This window comes from Callospermophilus lateralis, chromosome 12 (genome assembly GCF_048772815.1).
Source record: "Callospermophilus lateralis isolate mCalLat2 chromosome 12, mCalLat2.hap1, whole genome shotgun sequence".
Lineage (NCBI taxonomy): Eukaryota > Metazoa > Chordata > Mammalia > Rodentia > Sciuridae > Callospermophilus > Callospermophilus lateralis.
Window position 1 is genome coordinate 31,434,008 of NC_135316.1, and position 23,113 is coordinate 31,457,120.

General features: G+C 38.1%; 1 protein-coding gene across 3 annotated transcripts in view; it reads left to right on the forward strand.

The window, feature by feature from the left end:
- Positions 1-23,113, forward strand: part of Wasf3 (WASP family member 3) — a 153,703-nt gene that overhangs the window by 19,464 nt on the left and 111,126 nt on the right. For 2 of the 3 annotated variants that reach the window (XM_076871944.2, XM_076871947.2), the window contains exon 1: positions 6,863-6,947. The exons of the other annotated variant lie outside the window; for it this stretch is intronic. The gene's annotated coding sequence lies outside the window, so the exon portion shown is untranslated. Of the gene's footprint in view, positions 1-6,862; positions 6,948-23,113 lie in introns of those variants that run through there. 3 annotated transcript variants of the gene reach the window in all.

A 23,113-nucleotide genomic window follows, 5' to 3' on the forward strand; every position in this document is an offset into this window, starting at 1 on the left:
AGTCAATAAAAGGATAAACTAATTCAAATTAAAAACCAGAAATAAAATAAAATGACAGGGAATAAAAATCATTTATCAATAATTACATTGAATACAAATGGCCTAAACTAATCAATCAAAAGACATAAACTGGCAGGGCTAGGGATGTGGCTCAGTGGTAGAGTGTCTGCCTAGCATGTGTGCGGCGCTGGATTTGATCCTCAGCACCACATACTAAATAAATAAATAAATAAATAAATGTATTTTGTCTATCTACAACTAGACAAAATATAAAGAAAAAAGAAAACAGATTGGCAAATTGGATTAAAAAAAAAGACCCAACAGTATGCTGTCTCCAAGAGACTTCAACTCATAGACAACGACACCCACAGACTAAAAGTAAAAGGATAGGAAAAACATGGATGGATCTTGTAACCAAGCAGGGATCTCTATCCTCATATAGGATAAAGTGGACTTCAAGCTAAAGTTAATCAGAAGAGACAAAAAAGGTCATTTTGTACTGCGTAAGGGAATTATACATCAACAAGTCATAACTATCATAAATATTTATGCCCCAAACAATGGAGCATCTAGGTATATGATACCAACCCTTCTCAATTTCAAGAATCAAATAGACTTTAGCACAATAATACTGGGTGACTTTAACATGCCTTTCTCATCATTAGTTAGATCCTCCAAACCAAAACTAAATAAAGAAGCTATACAACTAAAAAATATAATTAATAATTTAGACATAACAGTCATATATAGAATATTTCATCCATCAATGACTTTCTTTTTTTAACAAATAAATTATCAAAATCTCTGGGACACTATGAAGGTAATTCTAAGAGGAAAGGTCATTGCATTTAGTTCATTTGTTAAAAGAATAAAAAGTCACCAAATAAATAATCTAACATTATATCTCAAAGTCCTAGAAAAAGAAGAACAAATCAACACCAAAAAGCAGAAGACAGGAAATAATTAAAATAAGGGCCAAAATTAATGAAATTGAAACAAACAAAAAGCAGTTTAACAAATCAATGAAACAAAAAGTTGGTTCTTTGAAAAAAATAAATAAAACTGATAAAACCTTATCCAAGTTGACAAAGAGAAAAACTCAGATTACAGAAATTTGTGATTTAAATATCATCATGAACACTACTGAAATACAAAAATTAATCCAAAATTATTTTGGAAATTTATACTCCAATAAAAATAGAAAATCTTGAAGGCGTGAAGAATTTCTAGACATATAGCCTACCCAGATTGAATAGAGAGGACACAAAATATTTAAACAAAAGCCTACCACCACCAACAACAACAAAATTCTGGGATCAGATAAATTCTCAGCCGAGTTTTCAAAGAACTAACACTCATCCTCCTCAAATAATTCCATGAAATAGAAAAGAAGCAAATCCTTCCAAACTCATTCTATGAAGCTAGTATTATTCTGATAGCAAAGCTGGACAAAGACAGGAAAGAAAACTTCAGACCAAAAGAAAACTTCCCTAATGAACATAGATGCAACAATTCTTAATAAAATACTGGCAAATCACATACAAAACATATTAAGTGTGATCAAGTGTGGTTCATTCCAAGGATGCAAGGCTGGTTCAATATATGGAAATGATAAATGTAATTCATCACATCACTAGACTTACAGAAAAGAATCACATGATTATCTCAATAATGCAGAAAAACATTTGACAAAATTCAGCATCCACTCATGTTCAAAACACTAGAAAAACTTGGGAAAGTATGAATAAACCTCAACATTGTAAAAGCTATACATGCTAAACCCAAGGCCAACATCATTCTAAATGGAGAAAAATTGAAATCATGCCCTCTAAAAACTGAAACAAAACAAGCATGCCCTCTTTCACCATTTCTATTCAACACAGTCCTTGAAACTCTTGCCAGAGCAATTAGACCAAAGAAAGAAAATAAAGGGATAACAATAGGAAAAGAAGAGCTCAAATTATCCCTATTTGCTGATGATATGGTTCTATATTTAGAAGACTCAAAAAAAAAAACTCCATCAGAAATCTTCTAGAACTCATAAATGAATTTATCAAAGTAGAAGAATTAACACCCATAAATCAATTGTGTTCCTATACACCAAAGATGAATCAGGTGAAACTTCCCATTCACAATAACCTCAAATAAAAAAAAAAATAAAATACTTGGGAATCAATCTAACTACGAGGTGAAAGACCTCCACAAGAAGAACAAATCAACTCCCAAATCAGTAGAAGACAGGAAATAATTACAGAATTATGAAAACTTCAAAACACTAACGTAAGAAACTAAAGGAGGCCTTAGAAAATGAAAAGGCCTCCCATGTTCTTGGATAGGCAGAATTAATATTGTCATAATGGTCATACTATCAAAGGTGCCACACAGATTTAATGCAATTCCTTTTAAAATTCCAATGATATTCTTCACAGAAATAGAAAAAAGCAGTCATGAAATTCATTTGGAAATATATGAGGCCCAGAAGAGCTTAAGCAATCTTTCACAAAAAAAGCGTAGCAGTATGCATCACAATACCAGACCTTAAATTGTATTACATAGTTATAGTAACAAAAAACATCATGCTATTGGTACAAAAACAGACAATGGAACAGGATAGAAGACACAGAGTCAAACCCACATAAATACAGTTATCTCATAGTAGACTAAGGGAACATAAACATACATTGGAAAAAAGATAGCCTGTTTAACAAGAGGTGCTTGTAAAACTGCATATCCACATGTAGCAAAACAAAATTAAACCCCTAACTCACCCTGCACAAAATTCAACTCCAAGTGGTTCCAGAGACCCTTTGACTGACAGAAGAAAATGTAGGCCTAATACTACATCATGTCAGTTTAGGGACTTCCTTCCTCAACAAGACTCCTAAAGCACAAGAAGTAAAATCAAGAATCAATACATGGGATGGACTCAAACTGAAAAGCTTCTTCGAGCAAAGGAAACAATAAAGAATGTGATGAGAGTCTACAGAATGGGAGAAAATCTTTACCACATGCATTGAACATAGAGAATTAATCTCCAGGATGTATAAAGAATTTAAAAAGTTGACACCAATTTTTTTTTAAAAGCCCAATAAGTAAGAGGGCAAAGAACTTAACAGGCACTTCACAGAAAAAAATGTTCAACATCTCTAGCAATTAGAAAATGCAAATCAAAACTACACTGAGATTCCATTTCACTCCATTCAGAATGGCAAGAATATGATAACAATAAATGTTGGTGAGAAAGTGGGGGCGGGAGGGACAGTCAAACATTGCTGGTGGGACTGCAAATTGATGCAACCACTCTGAAAAGCAGTATGGAGATTCCTCTGAAAACTTGGAGTTGAGCCACCTTGGAATTTGAACCAGTTAGTCCACTCCTCAGTTTATATTCAAAGGAGTTAAAATCAACATGCTACAGTGACACTGCCACATCAATGTTTACAGTAGGTCAATTCACAATAGCTAAGTTATGGATCCAAGCTAGGTGCCCTTCAACAGATGAATGGATAACAAAAATGTGCCATATATACACAATGGAATATTACTCAGCCATAAAGAGAATCAAGTCATGGCATTTGCTGGTAAATAAATGGAACTGGAGAATATCATGCTAAGTGAAATAAGACAATTCCCAAAAGCAAAGGCCTACTATTCTTTCTCATATATGGATGCTAACACACAATGGGGTGGGTGAAGAACTTAAATTCATTGGATTAGACAAGGGGAAAGAATGGAAGGAAGGGGGGATAGGAGTAGGAGGGGGCAATGGGAATAGGAAAGATGTTAGCATGAATTGGACATCACTGTCCTATGTTCCTATATGAATACATGACCAGTGAAACTCCACATCATGTACAATGAGATCCTAGAGTAAGTTATACTCCAGGTATCTATAATATGTCAAAATACACTCTACATTTGGGTATACCTGAAAAGAACAAATGAATAAAAAGGTGAAAAACATTTTCAACTCAATTGGGCAAATATTTAGAAATGTGATTGCTGGGTCCTATGGTAATACTATACCTGGCTTTATATGAAACTGTCAAACTGTTTTCCAAAGTGATTGCATCTTTCCCAGTGGCAATGAATGACGTTCCTATTGCTCTGCATCACTGCCTGCATTTGGCTTGTTTTTTTAGTCCCTAGTAGGTATGTTATGATATTTTATTGTTTCAGTTTGCAATTGCCAAATGACATGTGTTGTTGAGCATATGCTTATTTGTCGCCTGTGTATCTATCACCTTACCTACTTTTTGAATTGCCGGTTCAGATCTTTTGCTCATTTTAAAATCAGATGGTTAGTTTTTTTTTTTAATTTTTAGGTGTAGATGGACACAACACAATGCCTTTATTTTTATGTGGTGCTGAGGATCGAACCCGGGTCCACCCGTGCTAGGCGAGTGCTCTATCACCAAGCCACAATCCCAGCCCAGATGGTTAGTTTTTTCATTGAAAATTCATTGGCATTTTTAAAAAGTAGTTCTTCTCATGAATAAATTAAATAGAGCTCAATCACAAATTCACTTATTCAGTAACTATAGCAGGTGCTACTATTTCCACACCTAGTATCTGCATTTCTCTGTTCTTTTACAAACAAAATCCTGTTTAAAATAGTATTTCTGATTCCTTTGCAGACAGGGATAGTCATGTGACACGGGTCTTGATAATCAGAGGCAAACAAAGGAAAGACTTTTAAATGGGCAGACTTAATTGGCATGAATATTTTTGATCTTTTGCTTTTTGCCTGTCTCCCAATACCGCCCGCACCATTTTCCCTGCATGTGACAAAATGCCTAGAAGAGGAATAGCCATCATCAGAGGTTGAAGGCAAAAGCCCCATGACAAGGACAGTACAGCCAATGGCTATAAGGAGCCTGAGACTTGGGGCACCATGAAGATGCTGCAGAAGGCCTGGGACTCTCTCCAGTCTTCTTGTTTTGGAAAAAGATGTGCCCCTGATAAGCACTTTAGTCAATTTTCTGGACAGACAACCAGTACACTCTGATTCAGTTACACCTTTTCAAGCTCTAAGGGGAGACACCCTTCAGTGGTAGGCACTAGCCCCCTAACAAGAATACTCCAACAATTTTTATGTAAAGGACTAGTTCACTATATTTGAAACAATCTTTTATTATGGACACAATAATAAGGGTAGAATTCTATGTACTACATGTCTAGTATTGAACCAGCCATTTTGAGGGGAGGAAAGAGGAGTTTAAAATTAAGGACCTTACTTTCAGCGAAATGATGATCTAATTGGAGAGGACCTGTAGGAAAAAAAAAAAAACCAAACAAACCATGTGACTAAAAGTTAATAGGGGTGCCAACTAAGCCTAGCAGCAATTCATGTAAGGCAGGGTTACTGAGGAAAGGAGGGGCCAGGGAAATGTAACTAGCAACTCTGAAAACACACTCTGGGAATCCCATAGCTTCATATTTTTCAATCAATGACCTATATACAGACATGGCAGCTATTCCCCTAGGTAAATGAAGAGGAAAGGAAGTAAAGTCATTTTTATTTGAATGTCAATGCATCTTTGAATTCTACTGCAATTTATTATGTATCAATATATCAAGTACTAGGACATTGTAATCATTCATTAAAATCCTACTTTCCTTATTATCAGTACATTTCATGTTGGTATGATATACAAACTGAGTATATGTCATCTTAAAATAGACCTTTAAAAATCTTTGAAACTGCTGTAGATTAATAGAATGGCATGGGGAGGTGTTTTATTTTTTCTACTGTCCTTCTGATACTTTGAATTTTGCTATAATTATCAATTGCTAGGTATTGCCCCCAGCTTTTACTTTGTAACTAGCTGGAACAGATGTGGACCTTTATCAAACCTATCATACCTCTGGTGAAAACAAGAGCAAGATAAGATGAATTAGGTTTTCTTGGATTCTTTCTTGGGATTTGAAATTCTTTTCCTAAGAGTGTCTTTTCATATTGTGATGGTGTTTGTAAATAATTTAAAAGACACATGCATGTAAAATAAATATAACATTACTGTAAGATATTTTAAAACTAATTTTCTTCCAGACCTAGAAAAGCATACTTTTTTTTTTCTTTCTTCCTTGCCTTTCCTCTTTCCTCCTTTTTCTTAAGTCTATTTTTGCCTCAGTGATCTGGCACCACCTGGCTATGTTTCACCATGCCAGGGCTTACTTAAGTTGGTAGGTTCAGGAATATATTTTAATAGATACTGAGGCTTTTCTCATGCAAGGCGGACAGAAATTAGAAATGGGACGAATATAAAAGGAAGAAGAGTCTGCAGAGGGAATGAGGGGAAGATTTTGAAGACAGAAGCCTAACAGATTTGGGCAGGGTATAAAGCCAACCAGCAAGAGGGCTATAATCCTTTCAGGGTTAATTGAAACCTCAACCAGGCAGGGTGTCTTGACAACCTACAGATAGACCTGTTTCCAGGAGCCCTCAAAATTCAGCTAAGATTAGGGAATTGTGGAAACTCAAGGGACTTTATTGAGTACCTGGCAACCAGAGGAAACATAAGGGCACTTGCGGTGAACTCGGCCCAAACTATCCTCACCTTTCCAAGCCTAAGAAGATATGGCCAAAGACTCATTCCCAAGCTGAGGACTAAGGAAGAGAGCCACCTCCTCCGCAATCCCCCGCCCGCCGGCGCCGACGCTCCGCACTCCTACCGGCTCCCCATTGGCCCAGACGCTCGCCAATCCTCATGAAGCGGCCCTGTGAGTGGTCTCTGGTTGGTGGGGCCGGCGCTGAGCCCCCCTCCGGCTCCAGCCGGGCCCCCCACCGGGAGGGGGCGTGGCCGCGGCCGTGGCCGGGCCGGAGGCGGCGTCGCTCGCGCCGCTGCGTGCGGTGTGTTGCGGGAGGGGGTGCGTGGCGGCCGTGGCTCGGCGGGACGATGGAGCTCCGAGCGCAGCTCCGGCGCCGGCGGTGGGACAGTGGACCGGTGAGTGCGGGCTGCGGCCGGCTGGTCCAGGCTGTCCGTTGCTTCTCGGCTCCGGGCCAGGCAGCCTCTTGGGGAGGGCGGGCGCGGGGCCGGATCCCCAGCGGCCCGCGGTCCAGTGAAGTTGCTGCATCGCGCTGCGCGCGCTCCAGCCGGGCGGCGGGGCCCACTGCGGGCCGCGCCTCGCCGGGCCGCCCAGCTGCGTCCTCTTGTCTGGTTCCCGCTTCAGCTGGGGCTTCCAGCCGTAGCGGCCCGGCAGCCCTCCTCTCCCACGCCCTAGGTCTTCTCCGACCCCCACGATGGTCAGTGCGCGTTGCCCGAACGCGGGAGAGCTGTCCGCATTCCTGGCAGCAGGTTGCGATCAGGCCTTTACTCGTGACCCACGCACGACGTTCCGGGCCGCTTCGCGTCCTGGACCTTCTCATCCATCCATCTCTCTTGGTTCCGCGTGTGGTTGCTCGTATGTGGCCCAGCCCCCGCGTGCCCACCGCCGATGGGGTCGGGTCCTACCGGACCTCGGCGCGCCCTCGTGGTGCCCTCATGTGTAGCAGCTGTGGGCCTCCTCCCTCGGGCAGTGGGGACTCCAGGTCCCCGGCCTTGGAGGCCAGGGCGTGCTCTCCTTGTGCTGGGAGAGAGGTCGGGGCAGCTAGCCAGTGGCGCGCTGCAGGACCAGAGGAGAGGACTGAGCGACCTGGAACCGCTTGGGTTGGATGGATCATCCCGGGGGCTGCCCCTGCGCTGGGAAGGGGTCCATGGCCTCTGACCCTCGCGCTGCCTGGGCGAGCTTCAAGGAATGTACAAGGGTTCCCTCTCTTGTCTTTGGTACTTAGGGGCAATGGCGATTTCCTCTTCGTTTGGCCTTTGCAAGGAATAGTTCCCTAATGATGAGCAGAGTTCTTAATTATTAAGAAACTATGCGAAGGTTTAGGCATGAATGGGAGCATGTCATTTTCTTGGTCGCTATTGGATGGAATAGGAATCCTTTCTTATTCGAGGATTAATTTTTAATTTGGTGGTTTACTTCCAGCAATGAATCTGAGTTTTCAAAAACTGAAAATTAGAAAGGCTTGTTTTTGCGTCGGTGCTCTTAAAATCAAATGCAGAATAGAACGTGACATTTTGATTGTCAAGGAGAGGCTAGCCATTTGATATATTTTGATTTTAAAAGTTAGGTTTATCTAAAACTGTTCAAAGGCCTGCGACTCTAGCAAAAACTGAGTTCAAACTGTTAGAATTGACTTATTTTTCTGTCACTTCTAGGATAAATTCTATTGAATTCCTGTTGTTTCTTTTTGTATATCCTTTACCAAACTTTCCATTTCTATCACTGGAACAATACTGTGATTCTTACAGCTAGTTCTTTTATCTACTTGAGAGGTTAAACAGGACAAAGCTGGTTTGACCTTTCCCAAAGGCACTTTTCAGTGTGTTGTCTTTGCTTTTCCTTCTCCCAGGGTTCTAATGGCTTCCTTATAGTATTCATTTTTCTTTACTTTTAAAGGATCATTGGGATTAATATTTTTGAAAGTTGTATTTTTTCAAATGTTTAAAGCTCACTAGGTTGGAAAGTTTGGCTTTTTTTTTTTTTTTTTTTTTTTTTTTTTTTAATTTACCACCTGAACCTGTATTTTGTGTTCACTTATACAGTGAGAAGAAGTTTGTTCTAGAACTATCTCTATATAAAAATTACTCTGAAGTTTCCAGTTGATTATGTGAAGTTGCTTGATAGCATTGTTTTATCTGTTTGCTTAAAATGTCTGACCTAATTGTTGATGTGCTACACTAATTGCAAAAATTCTGAAAATAGAAAATAAAAATGATTTTGCTAAGTGGTCTTGCCAACATTGTAACCCCAGTTCATCATCAGTGTGTTTCTGTACACATTTTCCATAGAAACTTGCATGTGGCAAGTAATCTTTTGGCTCTTGGGATCCATATTTAAACTACTAAAAGAATTGTTTGTACTCGTGGGCCAGAATTTAGGGTTTTCTTTATATTTCAGGGACTTTTATTTGAAGAACACTCATAGGTTATATTTTTACCCTGAGAGTGGCTCAGTATTGCTATATAGACCTTAAATTGCTCATCCTGTCTTCTCAGTCCTTTTTCTTTGTACTTCTTCAACTTTTTAATTTTTTTGTTTCATTTGGGTATTTGGTATCACATTCTGCTTAGTCTGTACATTTTTCAGGACTGGTCCTTTTCCTATGACTTAATTTAATCTGGAAATTCAAGCATATTTTACACAGTAATACATAAATAATGCATATTGTAACATAAACTTAACATTGATAAAGAGAGAAGTGGGGTGAACACATCAGTTTTCTTTCCCCTTCTTATTGTCACCCTAATCCTGTATCATTTTTCAGCGGCAATCCTACTATGAGGTGTATCCTTCTAGATATTTTTCAATAACTTTTTATATTAAAAAGGCCATGTAGTGAATGCCTAAGTAAATACCAGGCACTATTTTAATCACTGAGGTTCTAGAAATGAGAGATGAGAGCATTCAAGATATTCATAACCTACCTCAGTTACTGAACAGTGTGATATGTCCCACGATAGAGTCCATAATGAGGGAGGGACTGGTGAGCCTCATGTGAATGACCTAATCCATCCATTCACTTGTTTTAATCCTTTGGTACACCTTAATAGTTTATCATGTGTGCTAGGGTTACAGTGATAAATAGGACAAACATCTCTGTTGGTCCCTGATGGGCTTGCTGTTCCAGTCTAAGACCCTCTAACCATTGGTACCAGTGCTGGCTCTGAAATGGGCCAGCTACGAGAAGTGTGAGGAGAACCACAGATCTGAGCTTAGGAATTGTTCAGAGAGACAAGGAAGACCTCCCAGAGGAAGTGTATGAAAAGGAATTGGTGAAAGTCTGGATTGAGGAAAAAGTGTACAATGGACTGGTCAGGGAGGTGGCACCTTGGAGCAACTGAAAACAGCACAGATTTAGTGTGGTGGTTCAAGGGCCGAAAAGTGGCAAGAAGTGAGATAGGAGAAAAACTAGAGCCATACCATGGAGGTGATTCCTGTTACATAGAGTTTGGACTCATCTATGGGCAGTAGGGGATAGTTGAGGAATTCTGAGCCAAAGAAGGACAAGGTAGATTTGCCCTTTGGGCAATGAATTAGAAGGGGGAAGGCTAGAAGGAGGGATTTGAGAGGGTAGGGTGGTTGGGACTTGGTGCTTGTTTGAGTGTGTGTGTTGGGGGGTGGCAGGGGAGCTGGGAGAGGAAGGCTTTTAGGGCAGTGCCTGGTTGTCACTGGGTATTTGGGTACTCAGATGGGGACAGCAGTATTTGAGGGGAGAAGGTAATTAAGTGGCAGGCCTGTGGTACATAGAGTGCTGAGTTAGATACATTAGGGAGTCTAGATATTTGCAAATCTTTGTGCAAGAGAATTATGCAGAATCTAGAATTGTTAGCACCATAGTTCCCAGACTGACTGAAGTGCTGTATTGAGCTCACAGGGGACAGAGATATATTTTAAATAGTTGAGGAAAATGTAGTGATAAAATGCAGATCCATCCAATTCTGGGAAAACTACCACCTGAAGTTAAGTTTCTCAACTAGATCATACTCCATTCCTTTTAATGGCCTTATTTCTGTAAATAGGGGTTTGTGGTTTTTGCTGAACCATGTAAAAACCAGTAGGGAACAGGAAATGAAGGAGGAAGTGTCCAACCTGACTCCAAAATTTGAGAAATTGGGGCTGGGATTGTGGCTCAGCAGTTGAGTGCTAGCCTGGCATGTGTGAAGCCCTGGGTTAGATCCTCAGCACCACATTAAAAAAAGTAAATAAAATAAAGGTATTGTGTCCAACTGCAACTAAAAATAAATAAATATTTTTTAAAAATATTTGAGAAATTGTGCAGTGCTCAACAGTATTTATCATTAATAAATACTTACCATTATTTAAGAATGAAATAAAAATTCATTTGTTCTCTCAGTTTAAGTGTACTTTTTCCAAATGGGCACTAAATTGTTAGGACATAAATATTTAAGTTGTTAATGCTTTTGTGATTCAATGGGCATTTCTTTTGACTCCAAGACACCCAGGATGCAGTGCACAGAGAAAGCTTCAGAACCCGCCTTTGCCTGTAATTATTAGAAGCTGTTGAAGTAGATAGGTTATTCAAGGAATATGTATAGAGTCAAAAAAGGAATGGGACAGAATGTTGTTTGAGGAACTCTTGTGTTTGAAAGACAGGCACACTGAGGAGGAGGAGGTACTCTAGGGAACCTCATCCAGGAGGGAGTGGTTGGCAGCCAGGAGGTCCTTGCTAATATCAGAATGCCAAGGGCAACTTGGTAATGGGAGCTGTAGCCAGAGGACTAGTTTGGTTTAATAGTGAGTGGGTTTGGGTCAGTAGTGAGTGGGAGTCAGTCAGGGTGTGGAGACAGCTTTGCTCAAGAAATTTGGTGGTGGTAGTTAATGGTGGTTACCAGAAGGGTGGGTAAAGGGGGAGCCTACTTTTTTGTTTTTACATGAAAGGCTTTGAGCATGTTTGAATGTCAGTAGTAAGGAACCAAGAGGGAAAAGGTGTTGGAAAGGGATTCCTCTAGACAGCAACTTAAAGGTTTCCATTGGATTTAGCCCTGAGATATAATTAGTGATCTTGGTGAGAGGTCTTGAGGAGCTTGTTGCTATGAATTGAGAGAAGGAGGTTAAAGGAAGGAAGTCTGTCAGGGCAGTTTATTCTAAAACTTGATGATGAAGAAGAAGGGCATGAACTAGAGTGGGCATCTGGTGCAGGGTTATTATTTTTTTTTAAAAAGCAGTGCCTTTATTAAAAAAATTTTAAGAACAGTTTTTTATTTCTTTCTCGAGAAAGAAGACCTGTTGTCTTAGAACTGTTTGGTCCTTCTCAGGGTTCCTCTGGCCTGGCCTGGCCTTTCCCTGGATGTGCATGCTCTTTTAGGTCATGGTGTCCTTGTGGGCTCCAGTTCCTTTTTGCTATTCTGTTCTTCTGAAGAATACTCTTTGACATCAGCGTCAACACCTTTTCAATGCTGGCTTTATTTGTTTTGTGTCAGGACCAGTGTTGATAGATGCTTCTAGATGAGCATATTTTCCATACTCAGATTTCACTTTTCCACTTTGAAGCTAGCCTTACTCTTCCTTCTCTTTCCATGGACCTTTGGAGGTTAGCGTTTTCTTTCTTTGGTGTGTCTGTCTGTCTCTCTCTCTTTGAAAATTTAGACATACCAAACATCCCAAAATGTTTTCTCCTCCTTTGGGTTGAATTTCTAGGCCTTGGCTTTGATCTAAGTATTTGGGATAATTTCTCAACTTAGTGCTTTTGGGAATTTCTCCTGGTGCCTGTTTTTAGGGTACTCCCCAGCCTCCTGGAGTGGTGGTCTTGAAATTGATCAAAAGATCTCTTGTGTTATATATTCTTGATTTCATCTTTTATTTTACTTTATTTATTTTAGTTTTTTAAAAAAATCTTTATTTTTTAATTGGTGCATTATAATTATACATAATAGTGGGATTGATTGTGCCTTTTATGTACATGCACATAAGTTAATCAGTCTTATTCCCTAATACCTCCACATTCCCTCCTTTCTTTTCCTTATCGCCTAACTCTATTGATTTCCCTCATTATTTTTTAAAATTAGTTCCTTGTAATTATATATAAAAGCAGGATTTATTGTGGTCTATTTGTACATGGACATAGCATAATTTGGTAGATTTTGTTCCCCAATATTTCATCATGCCCTCTCTTCCCTCCTTCTCTTTTCTCTGTCTCCCTTCTATTTTCATAAGATCTCCCCAACCCTACTTTTTCCATCTTGCTTTCACATATGAGAGGACACATTAGATCCTTGACAGATTTCTTTGTGTGCTTTATTTTACTTAGTGCGATGTTCTCCATTTCTATCCATTTACCAGCAGATGACATAATTAACATTCTTCTTTATGGCTGTTCATGTACCACGTTTTCATTGTTCATTCATCTGTTGATGGATACCTAGTTTGGTTGCCCACCTTGGCTATTGTGAATGTTTTCATTTAGTTTGTTAGTCATCTTTCTTTCCATTGCTGTGACAAATATCTCAGGTAATTAATTTATAAAGAGAAAAAGTTTATTTGGGCTGACAATGTTTGAGGTTTTAGTCCATGATCAATTGGGCCCATTGCTTTTGTGTCTCTGGCAAGACAATACATCACGGCAGAAACACATGGTGGAGCAAAACTGGTCACCTCATGGCTGGGATGCAAAGGGGAGAAATAAAAAGAGATTAAGGACCCTTTGAAGGCATATCCTTAATGACCTAAAACCTTCCATTATGCCTTATTGCCTAGAAGGTTCCACTGTTTTCCAGTAGCAGGATTCTGGAGACCAAGCCTTTAATGCATGGATTTTTGCGGGGGCCGGGGAGGGGGCTACCCAGGATTGAACCCAGGTGCCCTTAACCACTGAGCCACATTGCTAGCCTTTTTTTTTTTTTTTGTATTTTATTTAGAGGGTCTCACTGAGTTACTTAGGACCTTGCTAAATTGCTGGGCTGGTTTTGAACTTGTGATTCTCCCTGCCTCAGCTTCCCAAGCCACTGGGATTACAGGCGTGCACCACTGCATCTGGCTTCATGCATGAATCTTGGGGACATTCCAGAAGTAAACTATAGCAGTCAGTCCATAAATGTTTGAATGCCTACTATGTCTCAGACACTGTTCTAGTTTCTGGTAATAAGAATGTTTAACACAATCAAGCTTCTGCTCTCAGATAGCTTGACAGGTTGACTATCCCTTATCCAAAATGCTTGGGACTAGAAGTGTTTTGGATTTTGAAATATATACACATAAAGAGTTCTCTTGGGGATAAGACCCAAGTCTACACACAAAATTCATTTGTTTTGTATATACCTTATGCACATAGCCTTAAGGTAACTTCGTACAATATTTTAAATAAATTTGTGTGCAAATTTAGAATCCATATGGCCATGTTTTATCAGCTAAGTTTCATGATGGAGAATTTTCTACTTGTGGCCTCTGTTGATGAGGGATGCTGGACCTGTATTCTGATGAACCAAAAAACAGGATAGGTGGTCTTGCTAATAGTTTAGCCTCCTGGGGGCAGGAACCAGATAGCAGGATGCCTCCTACTTATCAGTGCTTTGTTTTTTTTGTTCCTGTTTGTCTGATAACCTCTTCTACATTGTAATCATGTAAAGAAAGACCTTTATTTAGGTCTTCACCTTGGTTCACAGTGATAATACTCAGTGCCTTTCCATGGGGGTCTTTCCACAATCTTTGCAATCTTTGGATCTTGACTATCTCAGTTTTCTAGCAGTTGAAACCCTGCTGGATTTTTTAAAAGTTGCTCTAGTTCATGTTGAAGATTTTATTGCCTTGCTGCAGCAGTTCCATTTTGGTTCATCTCACAGTGTCTTCATTGAGGGCTGTAATCCATTTTGTGTACACAAACAGCTCAGTGAAATTATGTTGCAGTATGAAAGCATGGATGTCATTGACTGGGAACTAGAATCCAGGTGGCCATGTATTACCAGTTAAGTGGATTAAATGATGTTCTTTGTCCACAGTAGACATCCAACAATTTTTGTATTGATTGAAAATATCATGTATTTTGACTTATGATTATATAATAATCAGGACATTATCATGACTGTTTAATTTACAAAATCTTGTCTTTTTTCCCTACTAATAATCACAGTTATCTTTCAGCCCCATCAAAAATATGTACATGACAAGGTGTTTTTTTTTTTTTTTTCTTTTTCCCTGTTATGTAATCCTGTGTTAGAATAATACCTAGACAGGGTTTAACTCTTAATTGGCCTTGAAATTCATTGCTGGGCCACATTTTATCCTGAGTTTTAGAGTTCATGTTTATGGAGAAGCTCATGGATTTAAGTTGATTCTTTGATGCATGACATTAACTCTAGTCCACATTGAGGGATGATGATACTTAGCAGAAAGGGGGTAAAGAGATAGCAATTTATGCTTTATGTTTGTATCCTTCAAGATAGGCTGTTAAACAGCTTAGAATGAGGGGGAAGAGCCAGATTTCCTATCTCTTCAAAAGCAAGAGCTTACTTTTGTAGAGAAGATTGTAATTTTTCAATATAGAATTCACATCCATTTTCAGTATAAATGGACAAATGCATTGTATGTTATAAACAACCCCAGTAGAATTTAATAACATATCTCTATTCTTATTTTTCCATAGAATTTGTCTCCATTTTTGTACATCTTTTAGATTTAAGTACTTTGGTTTTTGATTTAAAAATCAGATAAACACAGAAATCCCCTAGTTCCCTAGTTACCTGTCCTCAGATTTTAATTACACAGTGCAAACCATGTTGTTTCACAAAGCTTCAATACAATTGAATTGTTCTTTGAGATATCCCAGAGAGGAAGATTATTAAAATGTTACTCCTTTTCAAAAGTTGGCAGTGCAATTTATAGTGGTTGCAAGATTTATCAATGATAATGATGTTCATACCTGAGCTGTAATTAAAATTTTCATAGCTTTTCTGCTGTTTGCCCATTACGTTACATAAGCCTAATTAGTTGACATGTCCAGTTCCCTGTACACCTCCCCCCCCCCCCCCCCCCCCCCCCCCCCCCCCCCCCCGCCCCAGCCAAAAATAAAAATGTGGAAACCACAGAACTTCAGATCCTTTAGGGCACTGTCTGAAACAATTGTATAGGGATTAGGTACTGAAGGGTTTAGGAAAGCTGTGTTACAGGAAGCTACAATTATGGTTACTTTCTCTTCAGACCAGAGTTTAAAAGTTTGTGGTTTTATTTCTTAGGCTGTATGTTTTCTAATGATTGTCAAACTTAATTTTGACAAAATATATTGTCCTTCATTTTGATATTTACTCAGCATTCTTTCCCTGTTTTGGAAAGTGTTATAACTTAGGTCAGTGTATGATAAGTGAGAGTTACAAATGAAGTTTTGTTTAAATGTAATATATGCGTATTTATCCAGATGTTTATTGTCTGAGATGATTATGATTTTATTGACCATAATCAGTGAAGGCTTGGCTCTCTTGTCTTTAATTAAGTGAAGACCAGATTTTGCTTCTAGGAAGTACTCATGATAATAAAAAGGCTAAATATAAATAGTGAGACTCAGAAGTATGTGAGGCAAGCATGTGGCCCTGGGTTCCATCCGTAGTAGAGCAAAACAGCAAACAAAGTATATGAAAACCAGGAATAAAAACAGACCTCTAGCTCAACAAGATTGAAGTCTTCATGCCATTGTCTAGATTCAAGGACTGTTTCTGCAACTGCAAGATTACAGTGAGTTGGCAGAAGAAATCTTAGTTGCTCACTTCTGTGAGGTATACATCAGGATCCTCCTGGGATGGGCTTCTGTAGTCAGCCTTTTTCCACCTTGTGTCTCAGCCTTCTATAAGGACTGGGAACCTGTTGTTGGGTGGGGAAAGAGTAGAGTCTTGTGGGAGGTTTTTATAGGTTGGCACACATCATCTCTTTTCCCATTGGCTGTGCTAAGATATTTCCTCATTTAATCTACTTTATGCTAGAAATGTAGTATAGCTGTGAACCTCCTGAGGAGAGAGGTCATAAGCATGGTGACTGACTTGGAACTTGACTGAGTATCCTAGTGGACATAGTGAAAGGGAATCATCCTCAGCTTTATCCTACAGCTTTCACCATCCATAAAAAACACAGTAGTTTCCTTTCCTAAATGTTCCCTGATTTTGCACTGTAGTTTGGTATTGTAGATGGTAGTTAAATCCAGAGATGTAGCATAGTAGATGATGTACTCAGTGACATTCTTAATAGCACATAGAGCAGTGTTTTTTTTTTTAAATTGATTTTTAAAAAATGACAGTGAAATGCATTTTAATTCTTATTACATGTATATAGCACAATTTTTCCTATCTCTGGTTGGATATAAAGTATGTTGGCACCAATTCATGTCTTTATACATGTACTTTGGATCATGATATCTATCACATTCCACCATCCTTGCTAATCCCCTGCTCCATCCCTTTCCCTCCCACCCCTCTGCCCTATCTAGAATTCATCTATTCCTTCCATGTTCCCCCTCCCTACCCCACTATGAGTCAGCCTCCTTCTATCAGAGAAAACATTTGACATTTGTTTTTTGGGGATTGGCTAACTCCACTTAGCATTATCTTCTCCAGTGCCATCCATTTACCTGCAAATGCCATGATTTTATTCTCTTTTATTGCTGAGTAAAATTCCATTGTGTATATATGTCACATTTTTTTTTATCCATTCATCCACTGCAGGGCATGTAGGTTGGCTCCACAGTTTAGCTTTTGTGAATTGTGCTGCTATAAACATTGATGTGGCTGTGTCCCTGCAGTATGCTGTTAAGTCTTTTGGGTATAAACCGAGGAGAGGGATAGCTGGGTTAAATGGTGGTTTCATTCCCAGTTTTCCAAGGAATCTTCATACTAGCAGTGGTTTTTGTAAGGCTTATTATTGTAATGTTCTTAAATGAAGTAAAAATGCAACTTAATTAAAGATGGTTATGCAGAGGGTTAAACAAACCTGGTTTATATACCCAATAGTGGAAAGAATGAACACATTGCGTATCCTTCAGTCATTCAGCAATATAATTGATCTCAAATGGATTTTTGGTGGACGATGTATGCAAGAGTGATGTTATTATTTCTGATGAGCTCGGAGTACTGGTGTTTTGTGTTGTGAATTAAAGGTAGCTTTAGAGACCAAAGAGGAGTGATTGATTAACTTGAAGTCAGTATGCTGTGTATTAGGCCTGTTGTAGAGCAGAGGTTGGCAAACTAAAGCCTATGGGCCATACCTAACTTTTTGCTTGATTTTTGTAAGAAAACTGTTCAAATACAGACATTCCTGTTTGTTTATGTACTGTGTGTGACTGTTTCAGGGCTCCAGGGGAGAGGTGAGTATTGGAGATGGAGACCTAATTCACCAAATATAAAATATTTACTATCTTGATTCTTTACAGTGAAAATTCCTGGCCGCTGATTTGGAAGCAGATTTTTTTTTTTTTTTCCTTTTCTTATAGGACTCACATTCTCTAGTGGGGCATAAAGATAATAAACAACGTCTAAGTATATATAGTAGTAATGACTATAAAGAACTTAAAGCAAGTGAGGGCAGGGAATGTCATGGACTGCTAGTTTTGACAGAATGGTCAGTAAGGCCTCTCTGAGATGAACTTTAAGCAAAGACATGAATGAAGGTGAAGGAATGAGCTACCAAACATTTTGGGAAAGAGCCTTGTGGAGGAGTATACCTTTCAGGTTCTTGAGTAGCAGCAGGGAGGGCAGTGTGAATATGAGGGTTGAATAATGTCAGGTAGTACTAGGGGCCAGATCATGTAGGGCCAGATAGACTGTGATGACAATTTGGATTTTACTCAGAATCAGATGAAGGCCATTGCAGAGTTTTGATCAAGGAAAGGATATCATTTAATTTTGATTATAAAGCATCACTAGGACTATTGTATAGAGGATGGATTGCAGGGGGGCAAGAGTAGAAGGAGGATGTGTACATGTGAGGCATGGCTGGTTGCTGTGGCCATCTGGATGAATCACACATTCCTGTCCTCGAGGGGCTTGTTGGTGTAATAGCATAGTAAAGAGATTATTGTAATGTTCTGCCCTTTGTGGAGAAACAAAAGTCATCTTGAAAGTGAAACTGATCTAAATTGGGAGACAATGCCTCATTGAGAACTTGGAAGGTGCCACTTAAGGCTGATTCTATACCTGAGTTTTGAGATTCTTGGAAGGACTATTTGCATATAAGCATTTGCCCCAACTATTTGACTGAGAATAGGTACTCAGCCAGATCCTAGAAGATTCTGCTACAGCAGAGATGGTAGTCTTTTAGGTCAGGTGTCAGTGCCTGTGGTGGCTCTGTGGAGCATGAGGAGAGTGATTCTGAAGCAGTGTCTCAGCTCAGTAGGATATAATAGCACAGATACTAATGGAAAGGATGAAATTTACACTACTTGCCAGAGAGCAGGACCAAGGTGCTTGATTTGAAAAAATCAGTATCACGGGACTATAGAAAAGTCATGGTAATTTGTCTGTGAAATGTAGAACATTGTTGTTTTCCCCATGTACCCAGTGGTATGAATTAGTTGCAAAATGTACCTCAGTAATTAAACAAATTGGTGTGGTATCTGGAGTTATGGATATGGCCCAATTAAACTCTGGAGAATGTTTATAAAAGTGATTATATTTTTGAGATAAATGCTATTAAACCATTTTTGATAATAATAATTTGAAACAGTTGCTGCCATTTTTATAAGTGTAGAGGAAGGAGGTCTATTACCTTTCTCTCCTCTAATAGGAAGTCCAAACCACCTAGAAAGAATATTCATGATTATAATCTAGGTTTCAAAAAGAAGTGGGGAGAGAAAATAAAATCACAATTACTCAGGGAGATTTTTATTTTATTTTATTTTATACTGTCTCTGAAGCTGATAGGACAAAATTTAGTAAGGACTTGAATGCCGCAATTAAAAAGCTTGCCTGCACTGTCTAGATGCTTCACTTAATAACTGTGACTATACATTAACATGGACATTAACCTAAGCTATCAGCTTCTTGGGGCAAGCAAGTTTCAGTATATTAGAAACTATTGAAATAAAATAGTGTTCTCTAAATTAAACTAATTAAACTAAAAATCAATAGCAAAAGGTACCTGGAAAATATTTTCTAAAGAACCCATGGTGCAAGAAGGTATTACAGTGGGAATTAGAAAATATTTTGGATAGAATTCATATGAAGACATTCTGTATCAGTGTTTGTGGGGTGGAGGTAAAGTCATGCTTGGAGGTAAGTTCATAGCATTAAATGCAAATGTTAAGAAGGAGAAAACCATAAACATTTTTAGTGATCTAAGCATTAGTCATAAGAAGTTAGAAAAGAGCAGCAAATTAAATCCAGGGGAAGGAGATGGACATTAACAAAAGGAGAAATTAGTAAACTAGAAAACAGATGTGTAATAGAGAACAACTACGGTGCTAGTCATTCTTTTGAAAAGACTGATGACTTTAATACATTTGGTGAGATTAAAGAATTTCAAAAAGACAGAAGGGCCAAATAACTAATACCAATGGTGAAAAAGGGAAAGTCACAAAAGATCTTTTAGGTAGTAAAAGGTTTTTAAGAAGGTTTATGAGCATTTGTACTGATAGATCTTAATTTTAGATTAAATGGTAATTCTTCCAAATTTAATTTTAAGTTAAATGTATAAATTCCTCCCTTGAATGTGTTTTAGTTATCCACTTACAATAAACCAATTGTATTTAAGGGTCCCCTTCTGGTCCTTTGAGTTTTTAACATAATCAAATTTTAACATAATTTAACATGTTCCCCAAAGTAAAAAATGCACAAAATGTTATAGTTTCAGAGGAACTCATTCTTTGGCTTTCCCCTTTCTCCTCCTTGTATGTAACCAACCATATTGTTTGCTGGTGTATTTTGTGGGGAGTATTACATGTATGTTATTTCTTTTTCTTTCAATACCAGAAGGTTACATAATTGTATATTATTTTGTATTTTGCATTTTTCACTTCAAAATGAACCCTTAAAATTCCTTTGTACAGATATTAAAGCTTTTCCTTATTAATTAATTAAATAATTAATTTTCAATTGCCTAGTACATTTCCACATAATGGACATGATGTAGTTTTTTCACTCATTTTTCTATGTTTGGGTATTTAGATAGTTTCCAATATTGTGCAATTACAAATAGTATTTTACTGAATAAACTTGTACATGCATATTTTTGTATTGTGGGTTTTAAACTTGGGGGTAAAGTCCTCAAAGTTATATTTCTGTATTGAAGGATAAAAGCACAGGTAATTTTGTTAGAACTGACAAATTCCTCTTCCTAGAGACTGCCCCGTTTTGTCCCCCAGGCTCATTCATGTTGTCACAGATGATAGTTAGTCACCTTTGTCATTGTGACCAAAATACCTGACTGACAAGAACAACTTAGAGGAGGAAAAATTATTTTGGCTTATGATTCCAGAGATTCATTCCATGGTCTTCCAAGTCCAGCTCTGGGCTTGAGATGAACATCAAGGCCGGTGGAGGAGTTCTTCATTTATGGAAGCAGAGAGAGAGAAAAGGGAAGGGACAGCTGGGAAGATGAACCCTTTTAAGGACCTGCCTCCAGTGAACCACCTCTTCTAGCCACATCCCACTTGCCTCTAGTTACCAAACAGTGCATTTAACTAGGTTACAACTCTGAGTCTAATTATTTCATCTTTGAATATTCATGTATTAATAGGAGTCTTTTGGGACACATCGTATCCAAACAGCACCAACAGGATTCCCCCACCTCTTTTTTTTTTTTTTGTACCAGGAATTAAACCCAGGAGCACTTAACCACTGAGCCACATCCCCAGCCCTTTTATATTGTATTTGAGACATGGTCTTGCTAAGTTGCCTAGAGCCTCACTAAGTTGCTGAGACTGGCTTTGAATTTGTGATCTTCCTGTCTCAGCCTCCCAAGTTACAGGCTTGTACCAATGTTCCCAGCCAGGATTTTCCCCTTTTTATGGGAATAGTATTCCATTGTGTATATCACATTTTCTTTATCTATTCTTTTGATGATGTTTCCCTAGGCTGCTTCCATATCTTAGCTGTTGTGAATAATGTCGTAATGAACATGGAACTCAGATATCTCTTCTGTATACTAATTTCATTTCCCTTGGATTTAAGTTCATAGCATTAAATGCAATGAACATTAAATGCAAGTGAGGCTGCTGGATCCATATATAATTCTTCGTTTAGTTTTCTGAGGATCCCCTTACAAACTACATTTTCATGATGTTGTATTAAGTTTTCATCAGTGCACATAGGTTCTCTGTTATCCATACCTTTGCTAGTGTTTGTTATCCTTTTTTTTTTTAATTGATAATAGCCCTTTTAACACATGGGCTATTAGTCTTAATATAATTTTAATATGCATTTCCCTGGTGGTTAGTGATGACGAGCATTTTTTACAATCTTTTGGCTATTTGCATTCTTTTTGCTATGTAATACTCTATTGGGTCTTTTTTTTTTTTTTACCACAGTTCAGCCACTCTCCTTTTAATGAATTATTTCTATCATTTTTAGTTTTTAATATTTGTAATTCTTTTTTTTCTTTTTTAATTTATATTGTGATGGAAGGATACTGTTAGTGATACTTTTATTTTAAGACCATATTAATGATTTTGTGCACTATAGTGATAATTTTTGTGTGAATTTTCAAAATACTGAGTTTATATTTTTATCAGAGTGTAGTGATGAGTATATACCCCTCTCCCAACTACCTTATTGGTTATATTGTTTAGATTATTTACATTTTTGTTTTATCCCTATGAGTCTATTATGTAGATAATTTAATTTTTACTTACTTTTTTCCTCTCGATCTGTTTTGTACTGAGTAATGCATAGGTCTTTCATTTCTAGTATTTTTCTGTTTATTTCCCCTTGAATCCACTATAGTTATATCATTTGGTTCATAGATATTAATAACTTATTTTTCATTATAAAATATAGTTTTTAATGCTTAAAAGTTCATTCATTATGTGTTTGCCTTGAGTTGCAAGTGGTAAGAGTAGATATTCTTGTTTGTTATTGATTTTAGGGGGAAGGCATTCATCCTTTCACCATTAGGTGTGATACTAGTAGTAGGATATTTTTTTATGCCCTTTATCAGGTTAATAAGTTTTCCTCTATTCTTGCTCTATAAGCCTTTAAAAATATATTTTCTGTTTATAATTGACAAATATCAATTGTTTGACACATAGTAATTGTACGTATTAATGGGGTTTAGTGTGCCATTTCAGTAGATATGTACAATGAGTAATGATCAGGGCAGTTGCCATATCCATCACCCCAGACTCTAGCAATTTACACTACTGTCATAGGTTAATATGGTTGCTGCTTCAGTATCCATTTTAGGCTTTATGTGAGGCTGTGTTTGTTGCTCACTCAAGTCCTGTCACATTTCTTCTACTTTAAACTTCCTCTCATTTAAACTTCCCCTCTTAGTATGTTGCTTGTAATACAGTTTTCTTGTGCTCAATGAGGATGAGCCAAAACCCAACACACCCTACAGCCCTGACTGTGATAAAACCTAACAGGCAAACCAGAGTCAGTACATAAATTCCCCTTTGTGCATGTGTTTTTTAAACTAC